Source organism: Culex pipiens, chromosome 1 (assembly GCF_016801865.2).
Source record: "Culex pipiens pallens isolate TS chromosome 1, TS_CPP_V2, whole genome shotgun sequence".
Classification (NCBI taxonomy): Eukaryota; Metazoa; Arthropoda; class Insecta; order Diptera; family Culicidae; genus Culex; species Culex pipiens.
In genome coordinates, this window is record NC_068937.1 from 113,350,587 (window position 1) to 113,369,101 (window position 18,515).

The 18,515-nt window shown below is 36.9% G+C and overlaps 1 protein-coding gene across 1 annotated transcript in view; it reads right to left on the bottom strand.

Annotated features, from left to right (window-relative positions):
• The window catches only part of LOC120432499 (uncharacterized), a 343,681-nt gene that overhangs the window by 322,391 nt on the left and 2,775 nt on the right, over positions 1-18,515 (bottom strand). The gene's annotated exons all lie outside the window — the stretch shown is intronic.

Below are 18,515 nucleotides of genomic sequence, written 5' to 3' on the forward strand. Positions count from 1 at the left end.
CATAAATACTTAAGCCGCACTCGCGAGAGCACAACCCGAAAGGGTGGGAGTCGGATGACGAGGAACCGTTAAAATTATGAATTATTCGATATCGCGGCCCATAAATCAGGAAATTCGCGAATCGGCTGAATGTTTTCTGGGTTTGGCGAACGGATTTATTTACGATTATGATGATGGTGATGTCGATGATGATGGAAGGCCAACATTTATCAAAGTCAGCATAAAATGAGATATCTTTTTTGAGGGGATTTGGGTTTGACAAGCTGGTTGCTGCCCTTTGCGTAATTATTTGTTTTATAGGTCATTTGTTAATGCACTTGAAAAAAAAACAATCTTTACCGCAAGATCTTTATTAGGTAGCGATTTCAAGATTCATCAAATTGCATCATTTTGTTCAAGTGTTAATAATTTAAATGTTTCAACAAAATTACGATTAAGAATAAATAACATTGTTTGCCAAATACAGTGCACGTAAACTAAAAAATAATAATAATTCATAGCACTAATAAAGAAAAAGAGAATGATTGTAACAGAATATAATTTGAAAAAATATGTTACTTAATTCATGTTTAGGTTGATGGTGCGTTCCAAACAAATTAAAATTATTCACAAAAGCATCATACATCGTTTCAATGTAATTACGATTAAACTTCACAATCCATATCTTTACATAGACTTGTCAAATCTTCAAAATGCATCAAAATTTCAAAGATCGGAGTTCAAGAATGTGTAGGGGAAGGTAGGGCAAGTCGACCATTTGGGGGAAGAGCAACAATCGCTCGTACGGCCGTAATTTTTAACATTTTTGATATTTCCAATGTGTATAAACGTTTTAAAAATCTAAATATTAGCCCACATTAACAGCTCTTATTGAGTTTTTTTACTATGAACACTAAATCATAACCTAATTATTCTCTCTTATCCAAGTTTGTTTGTTTTTAAATGCAAAAACAATTGTGGACTCTATGCTCTATTTAACTGATTTTAGATTGCTTCCATTTGCTTGTATTTATGTACACAAAAAAAACCCTCATAAATATTTAAATTTTCCATCACGCGTTCGATAAAAAAAAAACTTTTTAAATGATCAATTATCTATCTTTCCGCAGCCGGCTGCCTAAAATTAAAAAAATTCAACCGATAAACAAAATGCTCATGGTCAAATCACTGCCGCTCGTGAATCCTGACCTCATACCCCCTCAAAACTCATGTGATACTTTGTCGGAGAAGCAGTCGATTGGGCGGTCTCCATCACTCAAGTATCGGGCTAACATTCCCATCCATAAATCCATAAAAAATCTGTATCTTTTGAAGGAATTTTTTGATCGATTTTGGTGTCTTCGGCAAAATTGTAGGAATGGATATGGACTACACTGAAAATAAATGATACACGGTAAAAAAATTGTGATTTTTTATTTCACTTTTTGTTACTGAAACTTGATTTGCAAAAAAAATACTATTTTAGAAGACATTAAATGCCAACTTTTCAGATATTTCCAGAATGGGCAAAAAATCTTTGACCGAGTTATGATTTTTTGAATCAAAACAACTTTTTTCAAAAAATCTAAATATTGGTCGCAAAAAAATTCAATTTTATTTTTCGATGTTAAATTGAAATTGCAATCTAAAAGTACTTGAGTGAAATTTTGAATAAGTGCACCGTTTTCAAGTTATAGCCATTTTTAGGTATCTTTTTTCAAAATAGTCGCAGTTATTGATTTTTTTAAAATAGTGCCCATGTTTGCCCAGTTTTGAAAAAAAATAATTTTGAAAAGCTGAGAAAATTCTCTATATTTTGCTTATTCGGACTTTGTTGATACGACCCTTCGTTGCTGAGATATTGCCATGCAAAGGTTTAAAAACAAGAAAATTTATGTTTTCTAAGTCTCACCCAAACAACCCACCATTTTCTAATGTCGATATCTCAGCAACTAATGGTTCGATTTACAATGTTAAAAAATAAAACATTCGTAAAATTTCTTTTCGAAAAAAATATTTTCAAAAATTTTAAATTAAGACTAACTTTTCAAAAAGACCAAACATTCAATATTACGCCGTTTTAATATGTAAGTCTTGATTTAAAATTCTTGAAAATATTTGAAAATAAATGTATATGAAAAAGAATCAATTTTACATCGAAAAATGAAATTGAAAAATTTTTGCGACCAATATTTCAATTTTTTGAAGAAAATTTCATAAAAAATCATAACTTGGTCAAAGATGTTTTGCCCATCCTGGAAATTTCTGAAAAGTTGGCAGTTAATGTCCGCTAAAACATATCAAAAAATAAAAAAAAATAAAAATAGTGTTTTTTTGCAAATCAAGTTTTAGTGACAAAAAGTGAAAAAAAATCACGTATATCATTTTTTTTTCAGTGTAGTCCATATACATACCTACAACTTTGCCGAAGACACAAAATCGATCACAAAATACCGTTAAAATATACAGATTTTTGAATTTTCATGCATCATTTTTGTATGGACAGCTGCCAAATTTGTATGGAAAATTATATGGACAAACTAATGATGCAAAATGGCTTCTTTGGGCATACCGAAGGCACCAAAAAAGTTTCAGCCGGATTAAAAAATACAGAAAACAGGAATGACCGAAATCTCAGAGAATTGCTCAGTATTTTTTTTTTTTTTTTGTTTTAGGAAACATGAAATGCCGACTTTTCAGAAATTTTTAGAACGAACAAAAAATCTTTGACCGAGAGCTGAAACCGGAACTGGAGTCGGAGTCGGTTTCTGCTGAATTCAGAAAGCCGGAGTTGGAGTTGTTTAAAATATGACCAGACTTATCGTTAATAACTTTGATATTCAATCACACAGCATTTCAGCTGAACTCATCCGAAAAGAAATACAAATGAAATTCAAATCGAAAAACTAAATGTCCTGCTGCTTCTGCTTTCCCAACGCAAAACGGATTAACATGCCCTCTGGCACCAACCTCGTGCCCCACTGTGGCCAAACAACTCCACCACCCCCTCCAGGGGCCAGATATTATGAAATATGGAAAATGCGTGCCCGGTGAAATATGAAAGCATGATCGAATTACCCCTCACACCCGAATGTTCGCGTTTTGATTCGACCGTGAACAAGTGAATTTCTCATGCCAGCAAAGAGGATTTTCTGTTTTCCCAAAGTGGCAAATTTTTAACCAACACCCACGGATCTTAAATTTCCGTTTCTTCAGTTATATTTTATGTTTACCACTCGCAAGAATTTATCTCATTACTGGCTTCTTACGAAATTCATAAAGAAAATCTCGTGCGTTTTCTCGGAAATTTCCAAGGACTCGGAGCAGAAATAGCCACAGCAGTTTCCCCATTATTTCCGGGGAAAGGAAAGCTCAAAACTGCGGAAAAGAAAAAAAGCCAACTAGCACAAACGAAGACCTGATAACAAGCTTCTTAAACATTCGACGACTAAAATTGAGGGGAATTTTTCTAAGAAGTACGAAGAGCAACTATCAGTGCTTATAAAAGCTATTTTAATCGACAACGCTAGCACCTTTGATCCAAAGTTATTTCAAAACAATGTGGATGAAAATCAACAAGTTTAATTTATCTACTATAAGAAGCAGTTTTTCATTGTTCAGCATAGTCCATTGTATGACAATCCCGGCTAGTGCACAGTATAAACAATGTTCATCACACAGCAGAGATAAGACTACACATAGGCAACATTCCACATAAAGTCACAAGCTGTTGTTACTGATGTTCGAAGCATGGTGACGTGTGTTCGCATGTTGTTCGCCCCAGCATGCCCATTTGCAGTACCAGAGAGGCATCATCTAATCACCCCGGCAGTGAACAAAATCGCCGGAGTCTAGCCTTTTCCATCGGTATCAGCAGTGCAAGGTTGGACCCCATGCCAGCATGCGAGCTACGCCCGGAATGATAATGATGCCAATATATTAAGCGGTATTCTGATACCTCATATATCACATTCACCTGTGAGCGGGCGGGGGTCAGTTGAGGCCAACCTGCGGGGCTTGGGATCACACTAGTGGTGTAGAACTTCCTGCTTTTTTTTATCTGCCAAAATTTGGTTCTACCACAACGAGCGTCAGCTTCCAAAAGCGAGTCCGTAGGGTTGATTGGGGTCTTAACTTGTTCTTTCTTAATCTTTCAAAATTCTGTTAGAACTCACTGTTGCAGAAAAAAACTACGGCCTTCAAAGAAAATAAAAACATAACCTTCCCCAGCTAACCCTACGGCGAACGAATTTGAAAAACACCCACGCCGCCCACCTCGACGACCTAACGCTTTCATATACTTCGGGAAATTTATACCTTCTGCAATGTGAACTCTCCACGGCTGCACAAAAGCGAGATGAATGGGGGAAGCGCTACTGACATTAAAGAGCTCCATCACGTCGATCATACACACACACAGACTGCAGTCGACGCAGCTAAATCCTCGTTCGAGGTCGTTTATGGGCACATCAAAGTTTGATTTACATTCAACGCCCACCCTGAATGTTGTATTCAGGGTCAGTAAAGCAGGAGCAACCGGTCGGATTCAGCGTGTGCGAATCACATTTGTAGGATCTAGGTTCGGAGCGACCGACTGTGAGTGTACTACAGAGGAGAGCTTTCGATAAACATCTGAATAGGGGAGAGTGGATTTCGATCTGACGACCTAACCTCTAAATTAGGCAGGGACCGACATAATACTCCCCCATCCCGAAAAAAATGACAATAGAAGTGCACGTCTGCCTAAAATGCTAACCAGCAAGCTTCGACTTCAGCTATTTGAAAACACCCGACTCCATTGACTCTGGTTCACAACTCCACAACAAATCCCATTCAAAGCCGACTCCGACTCCTGTTTCTCAGAGTTTTTCACTTCGACTCTAACTCAGGCTTCTTTTAATTTGTCGACTTCAGTGTTGAATCAAACTTTCGAATTTCATTACCGCTTGTTCACGATTTTGGGAACTGTTTTTTCTCCGTGTATCACAAGGGAAGAGCGGGCCAAAGTGGGCGTAAATTGGACTCCAGGGGAACATTCTGAAGGGTTTCGTAAAGCTCCTGTTCCACGCAATCACCTGGCTGTGTCTGAGTGTATATTAGGGTGTAATATGGTTGCTCAAATTTAGTGAGCACAGCATCTTTTCAGTTCCTATTGGGGTTCTAAACAACTCCCCAAAGTTTGAGAACGATTGGTTAAGTCCCCACTTTGAGCAAAGCAATTTAATTTTCCATATAAATTTGTATTTGGTAGTGCGTGGCCGAATGGTTACGCTGTCCGCTTTGTAAGCGGATGATTCTGGGTTCGATTCCCATCTGCTCCAACCTTCCATTGGATGAGGAAGTAGAATGTCGGTCCCGGCCTTGGTTGTTAGGCCGTTAAGTCATTCCAGGTGTAGGAGTCGTCTCCATGCCATAAGTACAAACAACACACCAAACCAAGCCTACTCCGGTGGAATCGCTGGCGGCGGTTGGACTCTCAATCCAAAGGTCGTCAGTTCAAACACTGGGGTGGAAGGTTCCTTGGAGTAGAAAGAGGTTTGAGTGCTCTCCCCATTCAAGCCTTCGGACTCCTAGGTTCGAGCAGAAACTTGCAATAGAGACCACAAAAGACCAGAGGGTCGTTAATGTGGATGGTTTGATTTTTTTTTATTTGAAATTTGTATGTGGAAACCCATTTTTTGGATTTTGATATCCACGTTTCACGTTGTATTAAAACCGGATTCATATTCGGTTGCTCTGGAATGTGCTCTACAACTTTTCCGAAGAGAGTATGGTGCTCAACTGCTCCTATAAAAAGATACAGCGTCTAAAACGTGTTTTTTGCTCGAAAATTACATTTTAGACGAGTTTTGAAGACACTGATTCTTCTTTCAGGAGCAAGTTAGCACCAAACTCTTTTGGGGAAAGTTGTAGAGCACCTTCCAGAGCATCCGAATATGAATCCGGTTTTGATATCGCGTAGAACGTGGATTTTTTTAAATACCAAATTCAAAAAATGGTTTTTCCCATACAAACTGTGAGGACTTAACTAATCTTTCTAAAAATTTGGGGAGTTGTTTAGGACCCCAAAAGGAAATGAAAAATTGATGTGCTGGAAAATCTTTTTTTACACCCTAGTGTATATATGTTAGGTATTCCCTCACAAGCAGACCTTCCGGATCATGGAAGCAACAACCAGACGTGCATCGCCACTCAATAGCACTTGACAGTTTTTCTAAGGCCATGGCTTGGAAAAGGCACCATATCAATTTGTTTTGTGTCTAAAGTATGTTTTTGTCAATGCACTATGAGGTTATTTTTTTTACTATGAGGTTATGAACGACCGAAACCTTTATCTTCACTTATTCGCTAGTTTTAGTGATGAAGTGCTATTTAAGTGCTAAATAGCACATTTAGCACTTGAAATTTTTGTGATATTCAAATTACTATAAATTTTTTGCTTATCAAAATTGTATAGTGAACAACGGTTATTAAAAGCATTGAACTAAAGCTTGTTTTGATGCACAGTGAGCAAAGATTCACTCTGCCGGTTTACGAAGGCAATCATCTCAAAATGTGGTGAAGTGCTATTGAGTGCCGATGCACGTCTGGCAACAACGCGCATGATGTATTTGAGCAATATTCGTTTGATTTTTTTTTCTCGATGATCGGTGGAATTTACGTGGGATTCGGGCGGTGGGTAGGTTTGCGGATGCGCCAAATTGATTATCTGGTTGAGTTATAAAAATTAACAGAGAGAGAAAAAAGGGTTTTTTCCATCGTTATGGTTTTAACCGGTGTGAAATAGTAGTTTATGCAACAAGTTGCAAAAAGAGGATTTTTTCAGCACGAGTCGTACATTTATCCAACGAGGTTCACCGAGTTGGATAAATACGAAGAGTGCTGAAAAAATCAAGTTTTGCAACGAGTTCCATACAACATTTTTTGCAATTCTGATAATCACCCATTGTGTGAAATTTTCATGTCTTTTGTCAATAGTTCGTTTAAATAAAAAAAATGTTGAAAATTGTTACTTTTCGAAACAAGTGCTGAAAAGTTTAACTTTTCAGCACCCATTTCAGTGCTGAAAAGTAGAACTTTTCAGCATTTATTTTGAAAAGTGTTGCTATTTGATTCTGTTATTTTTGGTACAGAAAAGTAGGCTATTTCGTCGTTCAAGAATGACAGGAAAAGTAAGTAGTTTCACGACGGAATTGCAAAAAGAAACTTTTTCAAGCACCACGAAAATTGAGAAGAGGCGGTATTTTTGCAAACGCGCTATACTTCGGGAGCATTTGTGGGATTTAATTATTCATTTAAGAGCGAGTCCACGAACAGGGCATACCCCTTTGTAGGGGACGTCGTTTGGACCTCACCAATCTGCCTGAAATTTTTAGGGATTGTTTATACATATAAAACTAGCATCTGGCCAAAATATGAGCACTCTAGGTCAACGGGAAGTGGGGCAAATCGGGACACAAAGTTTGAAGGTTCAAAAACGTCAAAAATCTTAAAAAGGCTATAACTTAGGCAAAATTCAATTTAATTTCAAAATTCAAAATGCATCTGAAAGGGCTTAAAAATGCAACAAAATGCAGGGAGAAGCATCCCAATTGGTTAAATCTAACGGGAGTTATTGGCGTTTTAGTGAAAAAATAGCATAATTTTCAAACTCAAATAAAAAAGTGTTCCATCCAGATATCAACTCGGTTCGACCTGCAGCTTGTAAAGGTCATCTGAGACTACCATATGAGACTGAGAACGCTTTGGGTAAGGCAGTTTAACATATCAAGTAGACACTTTTACTCTTAGTGAATTTTTTAATTGTAAATTTTTGCTCAGGGGACCCCTTAGATCCCATTTTCTGGTGATAATTTCATCATATTCGTGTTCCTGAGACAATTTCACAATAGAAACATTCACAAAAATGTTTATTTTCATCCATTTTAACCCTTTAAAAAATGAAAATGAAAAATGAAGCTGCTTTTTTTCTGGTGTCATCTAGTATCCTTGGAAACGAACTTGATTTTCAATAAATGTGAATCGAAGATCTTTTAAACTTTCATTTTTTAAAGGGTTGAAATGGATGAAAATAAACATTTTTATTCATGTTTCTATTGTGGAATTGTCTCAGGAACACGAATATGACAAAATTATTACCGGAAAATTTGATCTAAGGGGTCCCCCGAGCAAAAATTTATAACCAAAAAATTCACTAAAAGTAAAAGTGTTTATTTAATATGATAAACTGCCTTAACCAAAGCGTTCTCAGTCTCAGATGGTAGTCCCAGATGTACCCTACAAGATGCAGGTCGATCCGAATTGATATCTGGATGGAACACTTGTTTATTTGAGTTTGAAAACTATGCTATTTTTCACTAAAATGCCAATAACTCCCTTTAGATTTAATCAATTGGGATGCTTCTTCCTGCATTTTGTTGCATTTTGAAACCCTTTCAGATGCATTTTGAATTTTGAAATTAAATTGAATTTTGCCTAAGTTATTGCCTTTTTAAGATTTTTGATGTTTTGAACCTTCAAACTTTGTGTCCCGATTTGCCACACTTCCCGTTGACCTAGAGTGCTCATATTTTGGCCAGATGCTAGTTGTATATGTACAAACAACCCATGAAAATTTCAGGCTGATTGCTGAGGTCGATGCGAGATGGGTATGCTTTGCTCGTGGACTCGCTCTTAACAAAAGCTCGAGTGAAGTTTACTTGACAGCCATGCAGGTGAGAGACAACGACAATTTAGGAAAGGGAGAGGTTTTTGTCATAGACTATTGACCACAAGCCGGAGGGAAGGGGTCTAGGGGTTTATTCCTTGGAAGACCAAGAACGTCCTCATACTACCAACAAAGTAGTCCTGATCAGTAGCCCTGCCGCTATGTGGGTTTGCCCCGAGATCAAAATAAAGACCTTTTGATTGTAGACTAGAGTGTAACAAAACATATTTTTTACAGGGCATTCAGGGATTTGTTCCAGGGGGCATCCAGAGGCGCTTTGCATTTGAATTTTAAAAGGAATTTAACCCATAAAAAGAGATTTTTTCAAAAAAAAAAATTTTTAAACGCGTTGAACACTACTGTGTTTACTTTCAACATCACTGTCGTATAGGCAAGAACCAGTTTAAATCACAGAATTTATTCATATATTTTTAATTTAAAACAACAAATTCAAAGAGAAAAATCAATCAAATATTCTTCATCATTTTTTGCATTTTTCATGTCACAGCAAACATTGAAATCTTATAAATAAATATTTCTTTGCAGTTTATGTCTAACAGTCTGCTCACGGCCGAGAGGTTACTTTTAAATTAAGTGCAATCGGTTACATTATGTTGATAATTCTTTGCGAAAGAATTCTCCTGTCCTCTTCGATGTCAGAAAAAAATTGCGTTTAATTCAGATGGAAGTCACTTAGATTCAATCCCGAGCAGGCAGGTTTTTAAGTGCAAAATAAGTTTGAAGTCCAGGCCTTGAAAAAATGTTACACCATAAATTTCAAACTAATACGTAAAACTTTTTTGATCCGAAGTTTGGGAACGATTGGTTTAGTCTTCAATTTGCGCAAAGCGATTTAATTTTCTATGGGAAATTCACGTTCCACGCTGTACTAAATTCGGATTCTTATTCGGATGCTCTGGAGTCTACAAGTTACTCTACAATTTTCCCGAAGAGAGTATGGTGCTAGCTTGCCCCCACACTCTCTACGGGAAAGTTAAGTACAGTATAAAACGTGAATTTTATAAATATCAAAATAAAAAAAAACATCCCGTACAAATTCCCATAGAAAATTGAATCGCTTTTCATAAAGTGAGGACTAAACCAATCGTTCACAAACTTTGAGAAGTTGTTTAGGACTCCGAAAGGAACTGAAAAATTTCTGTGCTCGAAAATCGATTTTGATATTACACCCTACTAAGCATGCTACTTTTACGAGTTTTATTTTGATTTAAAATTTTCATGCAAACCCCCGAAATTGACAGTATCTGTATCGGTAGCACATGAGAATGTTTATGAGCCAAGCGCCTCCATATTTTCGTATAAAGCACATATTTTTCGAAGGAGACGCGTGGTTTTTTTTATTGATTGAAAATTCTGTATATTTCAACAAGTTTAAAGCAGCCTTTTCTCCGTGATACAAACAAACAAGTTGAGCTCACATAACTCAAGTTTCAATTTGTTTAGCTGTGATATCAATACTCAAAAGAGGCCCATAATCTGCACTTTTTTTTGAATGCTCAACAGTACCGACTCCAGACCAAGTGGGACCAAACCCGGGGAGTTGGCAAAAGCCAAAGCACAGGCTGTCAAAAGGGAAAATGATTTGTTTCGGGATTCACCACAATTCCTGCCCGAATGGCGAAAGCGGCACGAGAAATCGCGCAGAGACATGATTTAAGAACATCGTGTTCAAAAAACGGGCTCGTTCCTCCAAAGTCGGTCTCCCTTTCACTGTTTGTCAACTGGCTGTCTGTGTGTCACTAGGTGCACATGTGAACGTGCGTGTATGTGACGGAACCCGATGACAGATAAATCAAAATCGGGTTGGAATCAATCAGCTGGAGCGAGATTTATGCGATTTGATGGTGCGATAGCAGAGCGTTTGGCTTTGTGTTCGGAATCGAGGGATGGAGCTTTAAACTCGATTAAGGAGCAGCATCAGTGGGTTGATTCATTTGAAGTTGGAATTATTTATGGTGGCTAGGGCAAGTGGTAAATGCATTATTCATGCTTCACTTTGTGTCTGACGAGACGGTTTTAAGGAATTATGGCAGAGAAATGGGAGAATGGGATTGAAGATGCTTTTTTTACAGCGTATTTTACACACTTCACATACACAAAAAAATTGTGTAAATTTGGAAGGTTTAATTTTGGAAGTTTGAATATTAACTCTCTTATGATGTAATTTTACCACATTTTAGACTTAAAAAGTGACATTACACCAGAAAAGTGGCAAATTTTCAGAGGTAAAATTACACATTTTATCTGACATAAAAGATGTACCCCTTTCCAGATGTAATAACGTTATGATTCGAATTCGTACAAATTTTTTAAAAATTTTATTTCTGTTGATCGTACAAAATCTTGAAACAAACCTTCACACCCGAATTCATAAAGTTTCGCCAAAAAATGAAAACAAGTTCGTCATCTGTCAGACAGTTTATTTTTTCTGATCATAGTGACCGATAAGATAAAAATACTATACTTTGGTCCTTGATTTAACCCTGGAAAAACAACTTAGCTTAAACGACTTATAACTAAGCCAGTTCTGCTCAGATCGTTTCGCGATGTTCTACAAAGTTGTCCCCTATAAAAAATCTATAAACAGCTCACAAAGTATGTTATTTGGTCCAGTTTTAGATTTTAAGGACAATAATGTATATGTATATGTATACACAATAAAGTGTAAAAAGTGCTGTTTTCCCCATACTAACGGGTCCAATATCCAATACAAAATTGAAATCGAATGGGCACCTAGAATTCTGAACCGAATCACCTGAAAATTTCAGGAGAGCTTCTGTAGATATGAAACTATGATATTCTGCCCGCCTATCCGATCTTGCTCAACTTTTGGCTTTTGTGACGCACCCAGACTGGTGGCAAGCTTTTCAAAAAGTGAACCTCACTTTTGACAGTCCATATAGGGTGAATGCTCAGATCAGAACCCGGTGCGGACCAACATAGCTGGTGATCGTTTTCCTTCTGGATACGATTTCTAAGTAAAGGAAAGGTAGTTTATCGTCACAAGCTGTACATTATCTTCTTGGAATATTGACATTTAACCTCATTTTACACTAAAATATGTTAATAAAGTTAACATTAAAAAATGTGAACGATTGATTTCGTCCTCAAAAGGCTGGATAATATTTTATTTTTTCTAGTTATTTATTTTTCGACAAAACATATTCAAAATAATTCATCAAAAACACAATTTGAAATATTTTTTCACAAAAAAAAACTTTTTTTCAATTGCACATTTGCTGGCTCTTTTACCCTATATTTAGCGTCAGAGGGGTAAAGCGACCAAATAGCGGGGCCCACGGTCCAACCAATGTGAGTATCGCGGCCCATACATACAATTTCGTCGCCATCGTGCTAACTTGTCGTACGTGCATTTTGGGCCAAATTGAGTTAAGAACGCCATTTTGTGCAGCTCACAATGCCTCACCTTTTGACCTTCACAGATCCCCAAAATTCGATTTCAATCCTGAGATATTCAACAAAAACCGAAAAAACTCCGTGCAATTTTGTCACTTTACATATGAAAGTAGTTTCAATCTTGTCGTGCTATCTTGTCACTCCATGAAATTTGATGTAAGTGCGACAAAAGGCCAAAGGGATTTCAGGCCAGGAAAGTCAGGATGCGTTTGTCGCACGTACAAGCTAGACTACCGTAAACATTTGTAATTATAACTCGGGACTCCAGCAACCAACTTCAACCAAACTTTGGGACAATGCACAGAATGGTCAGCCAAACAAAACGTGTTTGTTATTGTTTAAATTGCGTGCTCTCGTTTTTGAATAGTCAAGGTCGAACATTAAACGCGTTTTTCTCGGAACGTCAAAATGGCGGGTGCGACAAGATAGAACGACGACGTCGATTTGACAATCTTGCCATCAGGCTGGACGCACCCTAACGTGCCATTCGAGCTTCAATGTTATGGTCCGTGTCATCTCTAAATTTTATTTTTTGAAATCTACAAATTTTAAAACCCGAGGTAGTAGGGCTTTTAGGCATCACTTTTTCTACAGGAGTAATCAAAACGAATCTAAAGGAAAACAATTCCGTACTACACCACCTATAAATCCCATTGCTGATATAACATCCCAAATACAAACATATACAACACACAAAAACATCGGAAGTTATCCGGGAGCATTGTTATTCTAAACGCAAAAAACATCTGTTCCGATACGCATACAGTATGTAAAAAAAGTATTTACACCCCTTGGGCACTATGCACATTTTGTGATGAAACATGTAAACAATTTAATGTTGACATAAACCTAGTACTACGTTTTGTTTAGAAACTCATGCCGAACATTTTGCTGCAAAAAGCTCATGAAAAGATGTTTTCTATAAAAAGTTATATAACAAATACTATTACAAAAATAAAAAAGGTGCAAAAAAAGTTTGTACACCTTTCGAAAAATTAACATAAATAAAGTTATTTGCTGACAAATCACCATAAATCCAGTCTCCCAACTCCAAATAGGCATCCTTGACTGATTAAAAATATAATTTGGATTGAATATAAAGTTTACTAATTACTTAGTATAAAAGTTTATATAACTCTGGAAATTCTATATAAAACTTATCTAAACTTAATTTTGCAAACTTTCAATTTAACTAAATGTCAATATATTACCATAGAATTGCTAAATAAACATTCTGGAGTGGGTATAACACCGTTTTGGGGGTCTTTGTATCGATAGAATAGATTTTTCGTTGGAATTTCGTACCAACCCGGAATTACGTCGTCGGAAAATCCGCCGGCATCCGAACCGGTTCACAATTCACAAGTCAACCTATGTGGCATCAAAAAGGGCATAAAATGTTCGATATTTTGATACCCATACATCTAGGTTTTCTATAAAACCCACGTTTTTAAATACCTGGACAAAAAGTGAGTCTGATCCACGAGAACAAAAATTACGAAAGTCCATACATTTTTGGCAGGTTGCTCAAACGAAACCATAACAACGTTTTTGCCTAGGTATAAAAATATGACTAAAAGTTATAAGCACATAAGTTTCCTGATATATGAAGATCTGACTACCCTATCATCTGATGGTATGAATAATGAACAGGGATGCCAGATACACAGATTTGTCTGTGTTTCACAGACATTTGAGCTCGTGTCAGACATTTTTTGAGGTACACAGACTTTTTAAAAACTTCGTCAAATTGTTATTTTGTTAAAATATCAATTGAAACTTATTTCGTTAGTCTTCAAATGCTTAAAAACACATGTTTTGATAGATTTCTATGGCTGTAAATTGATTTATTTGAATTTTAGACAAAGACACAGACATACACAGACTTTTTCACAGACATTTTAAAAAATCATGTGGCATCCCTGATAATGAATCAAGTTGATAGACCACTGAAAGGTCCGCCCTTTTGCATCTATTTTGGATAGCATTGCCCTCTAAATGTGAGGAAGGTGGATTAAGTAACGTTTTTCTAGCAACGCCACTAAACAGGCAAACCACTGGATTTATTTTTGTCAAGTATCGACATAGTGACTGGAATACTAATAAATTGAATTGAATTGAATTGAACCGTTATATTTCAACAAATTCATTTTTTTAAACTATGCCCATAACATTGCTGAAAGAAAATAATTGAAAATAATGTTTTTCATTTTAAAAAACGATGAACATTATATATCGCTCAATTCCACGTATCACCAACCACTCGGGCAGGTGCGGCCAGCGCAAAGATCTATCGTCATCGAGATTGAATTTTTTTTCATCTCAGATCCCAGAAAGTCGACGACTGGGAATCGATTTTACGCGGTGGCACGCGGTGAAAAGCCAAACCCAAAATATGGCCTAGACGTGAGTTGCTCGCAAACTCGTCGGTGGGTGTGGGCTCAGGTGCTTCCCGTCAAAGACAACCCCGGTGGGACGAGAGGAATTGATGAGTTTCCTTGTCGAATTGCACACGCTTGGAAAATGTTCCTTTCGTGGAAGTTGATTTTGAGAAATTTCGAACCTCTCGACGGTGTCGCTCTTTAGCGGGAACAATCTACGGTGAAAATGTTGGCTAACACAGTTTACTTTATGACGCATTTTGGTAGGTGTGTTTCTACATCCACGCTGAATTCATTGGTAACGCACAGCTGAAATGGCTTCCAATCAATTACCGAGGTTTGAAACTCTTGTTTCTGTGATTCATTTCCTGGAATCGATTTCGACATTTGAAGGGTAGCGACTTGAATTTATTTCAAGATGGAGAAAAAACGGCACGAATTTGATATTACATTTACTTATATTTCAAATGAATTTCATACCTCATAATCTCATCAAATTTTCGCCACCTTTCGATCGAGTATACCAATTTGCATACATCCCAAACCGTAATTCTAGTCCTAACAAAGTTCACTTGGGGACCGGTCCGTCTATCGCTTCCAGGGAGCAGTACAAGGTGTGAAGTAGTTCCACGTCAGCGCAGATTAGCCCGTCCCTCATCCCCAGAATCCACATCAAGGGTCATCCCAGTCGTTCATTTACGCTTTTGTTCAAAATTTTTCACCATTACGACCCCTAGTTGGTCACGTATGTAGGCTGTAGTGCCAATCGTACGTCCTAGGTAGAGCGGGTCAGCTCACTGACGTCCTGAACTGTACAGCATGCACACAAAAGGTCGTCCTCGTCGGTGCAGAAAATCAACCCCACTTCATCAATACCGGCTCCATCGACGGGATCAATCGTCGCTTGACGGCCTGATGCCGAGCTAAGCTGACATATTGAAAGGACTACCAGAAGGGTAGTCGCACCCATTTTTCAACGAACCGTATCCTATGTCTACGGTATGATAACTGGACGTATGAACATCAGTTCCACTGTGTTAGGTGTATGAAACTCCAGGAGGTATGGATTTACACTGCACGGTGGAATCTAATCGGTTCTATAGTATTTTAGGTTTTGTTTTTAACTGTTATTTAAAGTTAAGTCTCAAATTTTAAAACCATGCCATTTTGAAAACACTCATCGGCCTCAAACTTGTAGCTTTCTTTTTCGTTTTGCCTTCCAGTGTCATTTTTGTAGTTGTTTTCCCGAAACGAGAGCTCACTGAATAGGCTCGGAGGCATCTGTTTAGTTCGCATGATTGGGACAGTTGTTGAAACTAACCTGGTACTTTGGAGTGCACTCCGACACCAGCTCAGTTTTTCAATGTGGGGGTGTATATTCACGAGCAATTCCGTGAATTCAAACATTACGACTTGTAAACAGCTACTACCCTAATCTGAGATATGGACCATGCAACAGCTGATTAATTCAATGTTGGAAATAGAATTTGCTGGCACTTTTTGTATCGAGCATCAGCTGAAGAAAAAAGTCACAAAATTATCTTCAAATTAGGACAAATCGAATGATTATAGCACGTGAAGAAAAGAACTAAATAAAATATGTCGAAAGCTTCTTGATTCTTGATAATTCCGCAATAAGTTTTCAATAGTGCATAATCTCGCCCGTTTTTATTTTTGCTTAAGGTGACGCTTTATTGAAACAACATAACAGAATTATCATAAATTTGTCGAAAAAGATTATCATTTTTTCTAAATTGGCAGTTGTCCCGATCCCTCTTCCATTTGCATGTACCTTTGTCATAAGGGGTAATTTTGGTCCCTAATGACGAATCCAAGGTTCATTTTTTTAATCTATTGACGGAGGGGCGGTATAACCCCTTCAATTTTTCGTCTAGAAGATTTTTTTTTTTTCATTTTAAAATGTCGTGTTTTTTGTAACTTGCAGAGTTATTTTTAAGAGTGCATCAATGTTCTGCAAAGTTGTAGAGCAGACTTTTTGAATTTGATGTATAAACATGTGGAGGTTTATTGTGATCTTCATGAGTTATCGCGATTTTACGAAAACAAGGTTTGAAAAAGTTACAGTCATCCCACATATTCGGAACACCCACAAATTCGGAACTTTTTTGTGATAATTTGCCAATAGCTTGCCAAATACAGTCATTCTGTCGGCCCTACTATTTTTGGACATTTTCTTGTTATTTCACTAGTAACAGTAATACTTTTTGAACAAAAAACTTCATTTCAAAACTAATTTATCCAAAGCAGCAAAACACAAGGAGGGTGCTGTGTCCTATCCCTCGCCTAAACCAGACCAAAATCCATGATAAAGCTGTCAGACCAAGACTCTCAGACCAAAGAGTAAAAAGTAAACAGTCTTGGTCTTTGATATAGGTGCACACAAATCACGAAAAGAAAATTTGAAAAAGAATTTTATTTTTTCAATTCAACAACTGGTATCGGGCTGCAAAATTAAATGTATACCAGAAAATGATTGAATAGTGCGGCATCCTTAATACCGACAATTAAATTAGCAGTTTAGAGCCTTATTCGTTCTCTTTAATTTTTGATCGCGTTTTCGGTTTACACCTGAAAAATCTTGAAATTATTTATGCGGATTTGAGATTCCTCTCTTTCCATCATTTCCTTGCAAAACACTGCCTCCAGATTGCCGTTCCATAACTGTGGCATGTTATTGTGCCTCCCACAATTGTGGAACACCTAAATTTAACTGATATTTTCCCAAAAAAGTTATTAGACCATCACAAAGCTTGAGTTTTATTGTTTTCAATGTGTGAAGTCATATTTTGTAAAAAACATTCCTGGAGAGAACCAAAGTTTGTTTACATCTGTAAGAAAAAATTGTTCCGAATTTGTGGGTTTCAAGGGTCAACGCTTTTCTTTAAAAAAAATATATAAAACTATAAATAAATTTACAATCAATCGATACATCAATCAAAAGATCACAAGAAAAGCTTTCACATGAAGGTATAAGCAAATCATTCGATTCAACTATCGATTTTCTATGATTTTGTGAACATTGGCAAATCTGTAATCCGTTCCGAGATGACTGTACTTCTTTTTATTTCTCTTTGTTTCGTCGTCCATGTCTGTCACGGTTGACCTTGAGCGGCCATGATGACTAACTGTTTTGTGGTTGTACAGCATTCTCAGTGCACTACCAAATTGGGCATCCAATTTTTCATAAAAGTCTCTTGGACACCAAATTTCCAAACCATCCCCATTTCAGGCTGCTATTATTGAAAAACACATTTTTTTCCAATATTCAAAAATGGAAGGGGTCGTACGATCAGGGACAAAAATTACCTCTTAGGATAAAGTTTCAAGCAAATCGATGAGGAGTCGGAGGCAACTGCTGTGTGATTTAGCGGAGAATTACCTTAATTCAAAGTTATTTTCGAATTTTTGATAATCCGAAGAGGTCTTTCTTCAATTAGAACAAAATTTTCATTTTCAAATTAGGGGAACTATACCCTTTCTCAGCCTATTTCTATTATCGGCCTATCAGCACTTTGATCGTGAATTACAGCTTGCATAAAGTGTTTTTGACTGTTCCAAAGTAACAAATAGCTCAAATAAAAGTGAGCAAGCAACTCTCCATTGTTGAAACGTCTGAAACTGTTGATTTAATAGCAGAAAACGGCAAAAGTGATAAGAATTGGTCGAACGGCTTAGTGTGATTAAAATGGGTATATTTCCCCTACATGTTACTAATTTTGCATTTAACTTTCAAAAAAACTTGAAATTATTTTTTTCTGAAAGTTTAGCAAATGCTGCGTAGGAATGACCATTTGAAGGGTTTGGTGTATTATAATTGTATCGTGCTCGATGTCAAGAGATAAAGAGTGCTAAAAAGTTGTCTAAAACGGGGTTTTTGACTTTTTTTGGAAATGCAGTTTCTATTGACAGGAGAAAGATAGCACCAAACTTTCTTCGGAAAGTTTTAAAGCATATTCTCATTTTCAACCCTATTGTGTGTTAATAAAAAG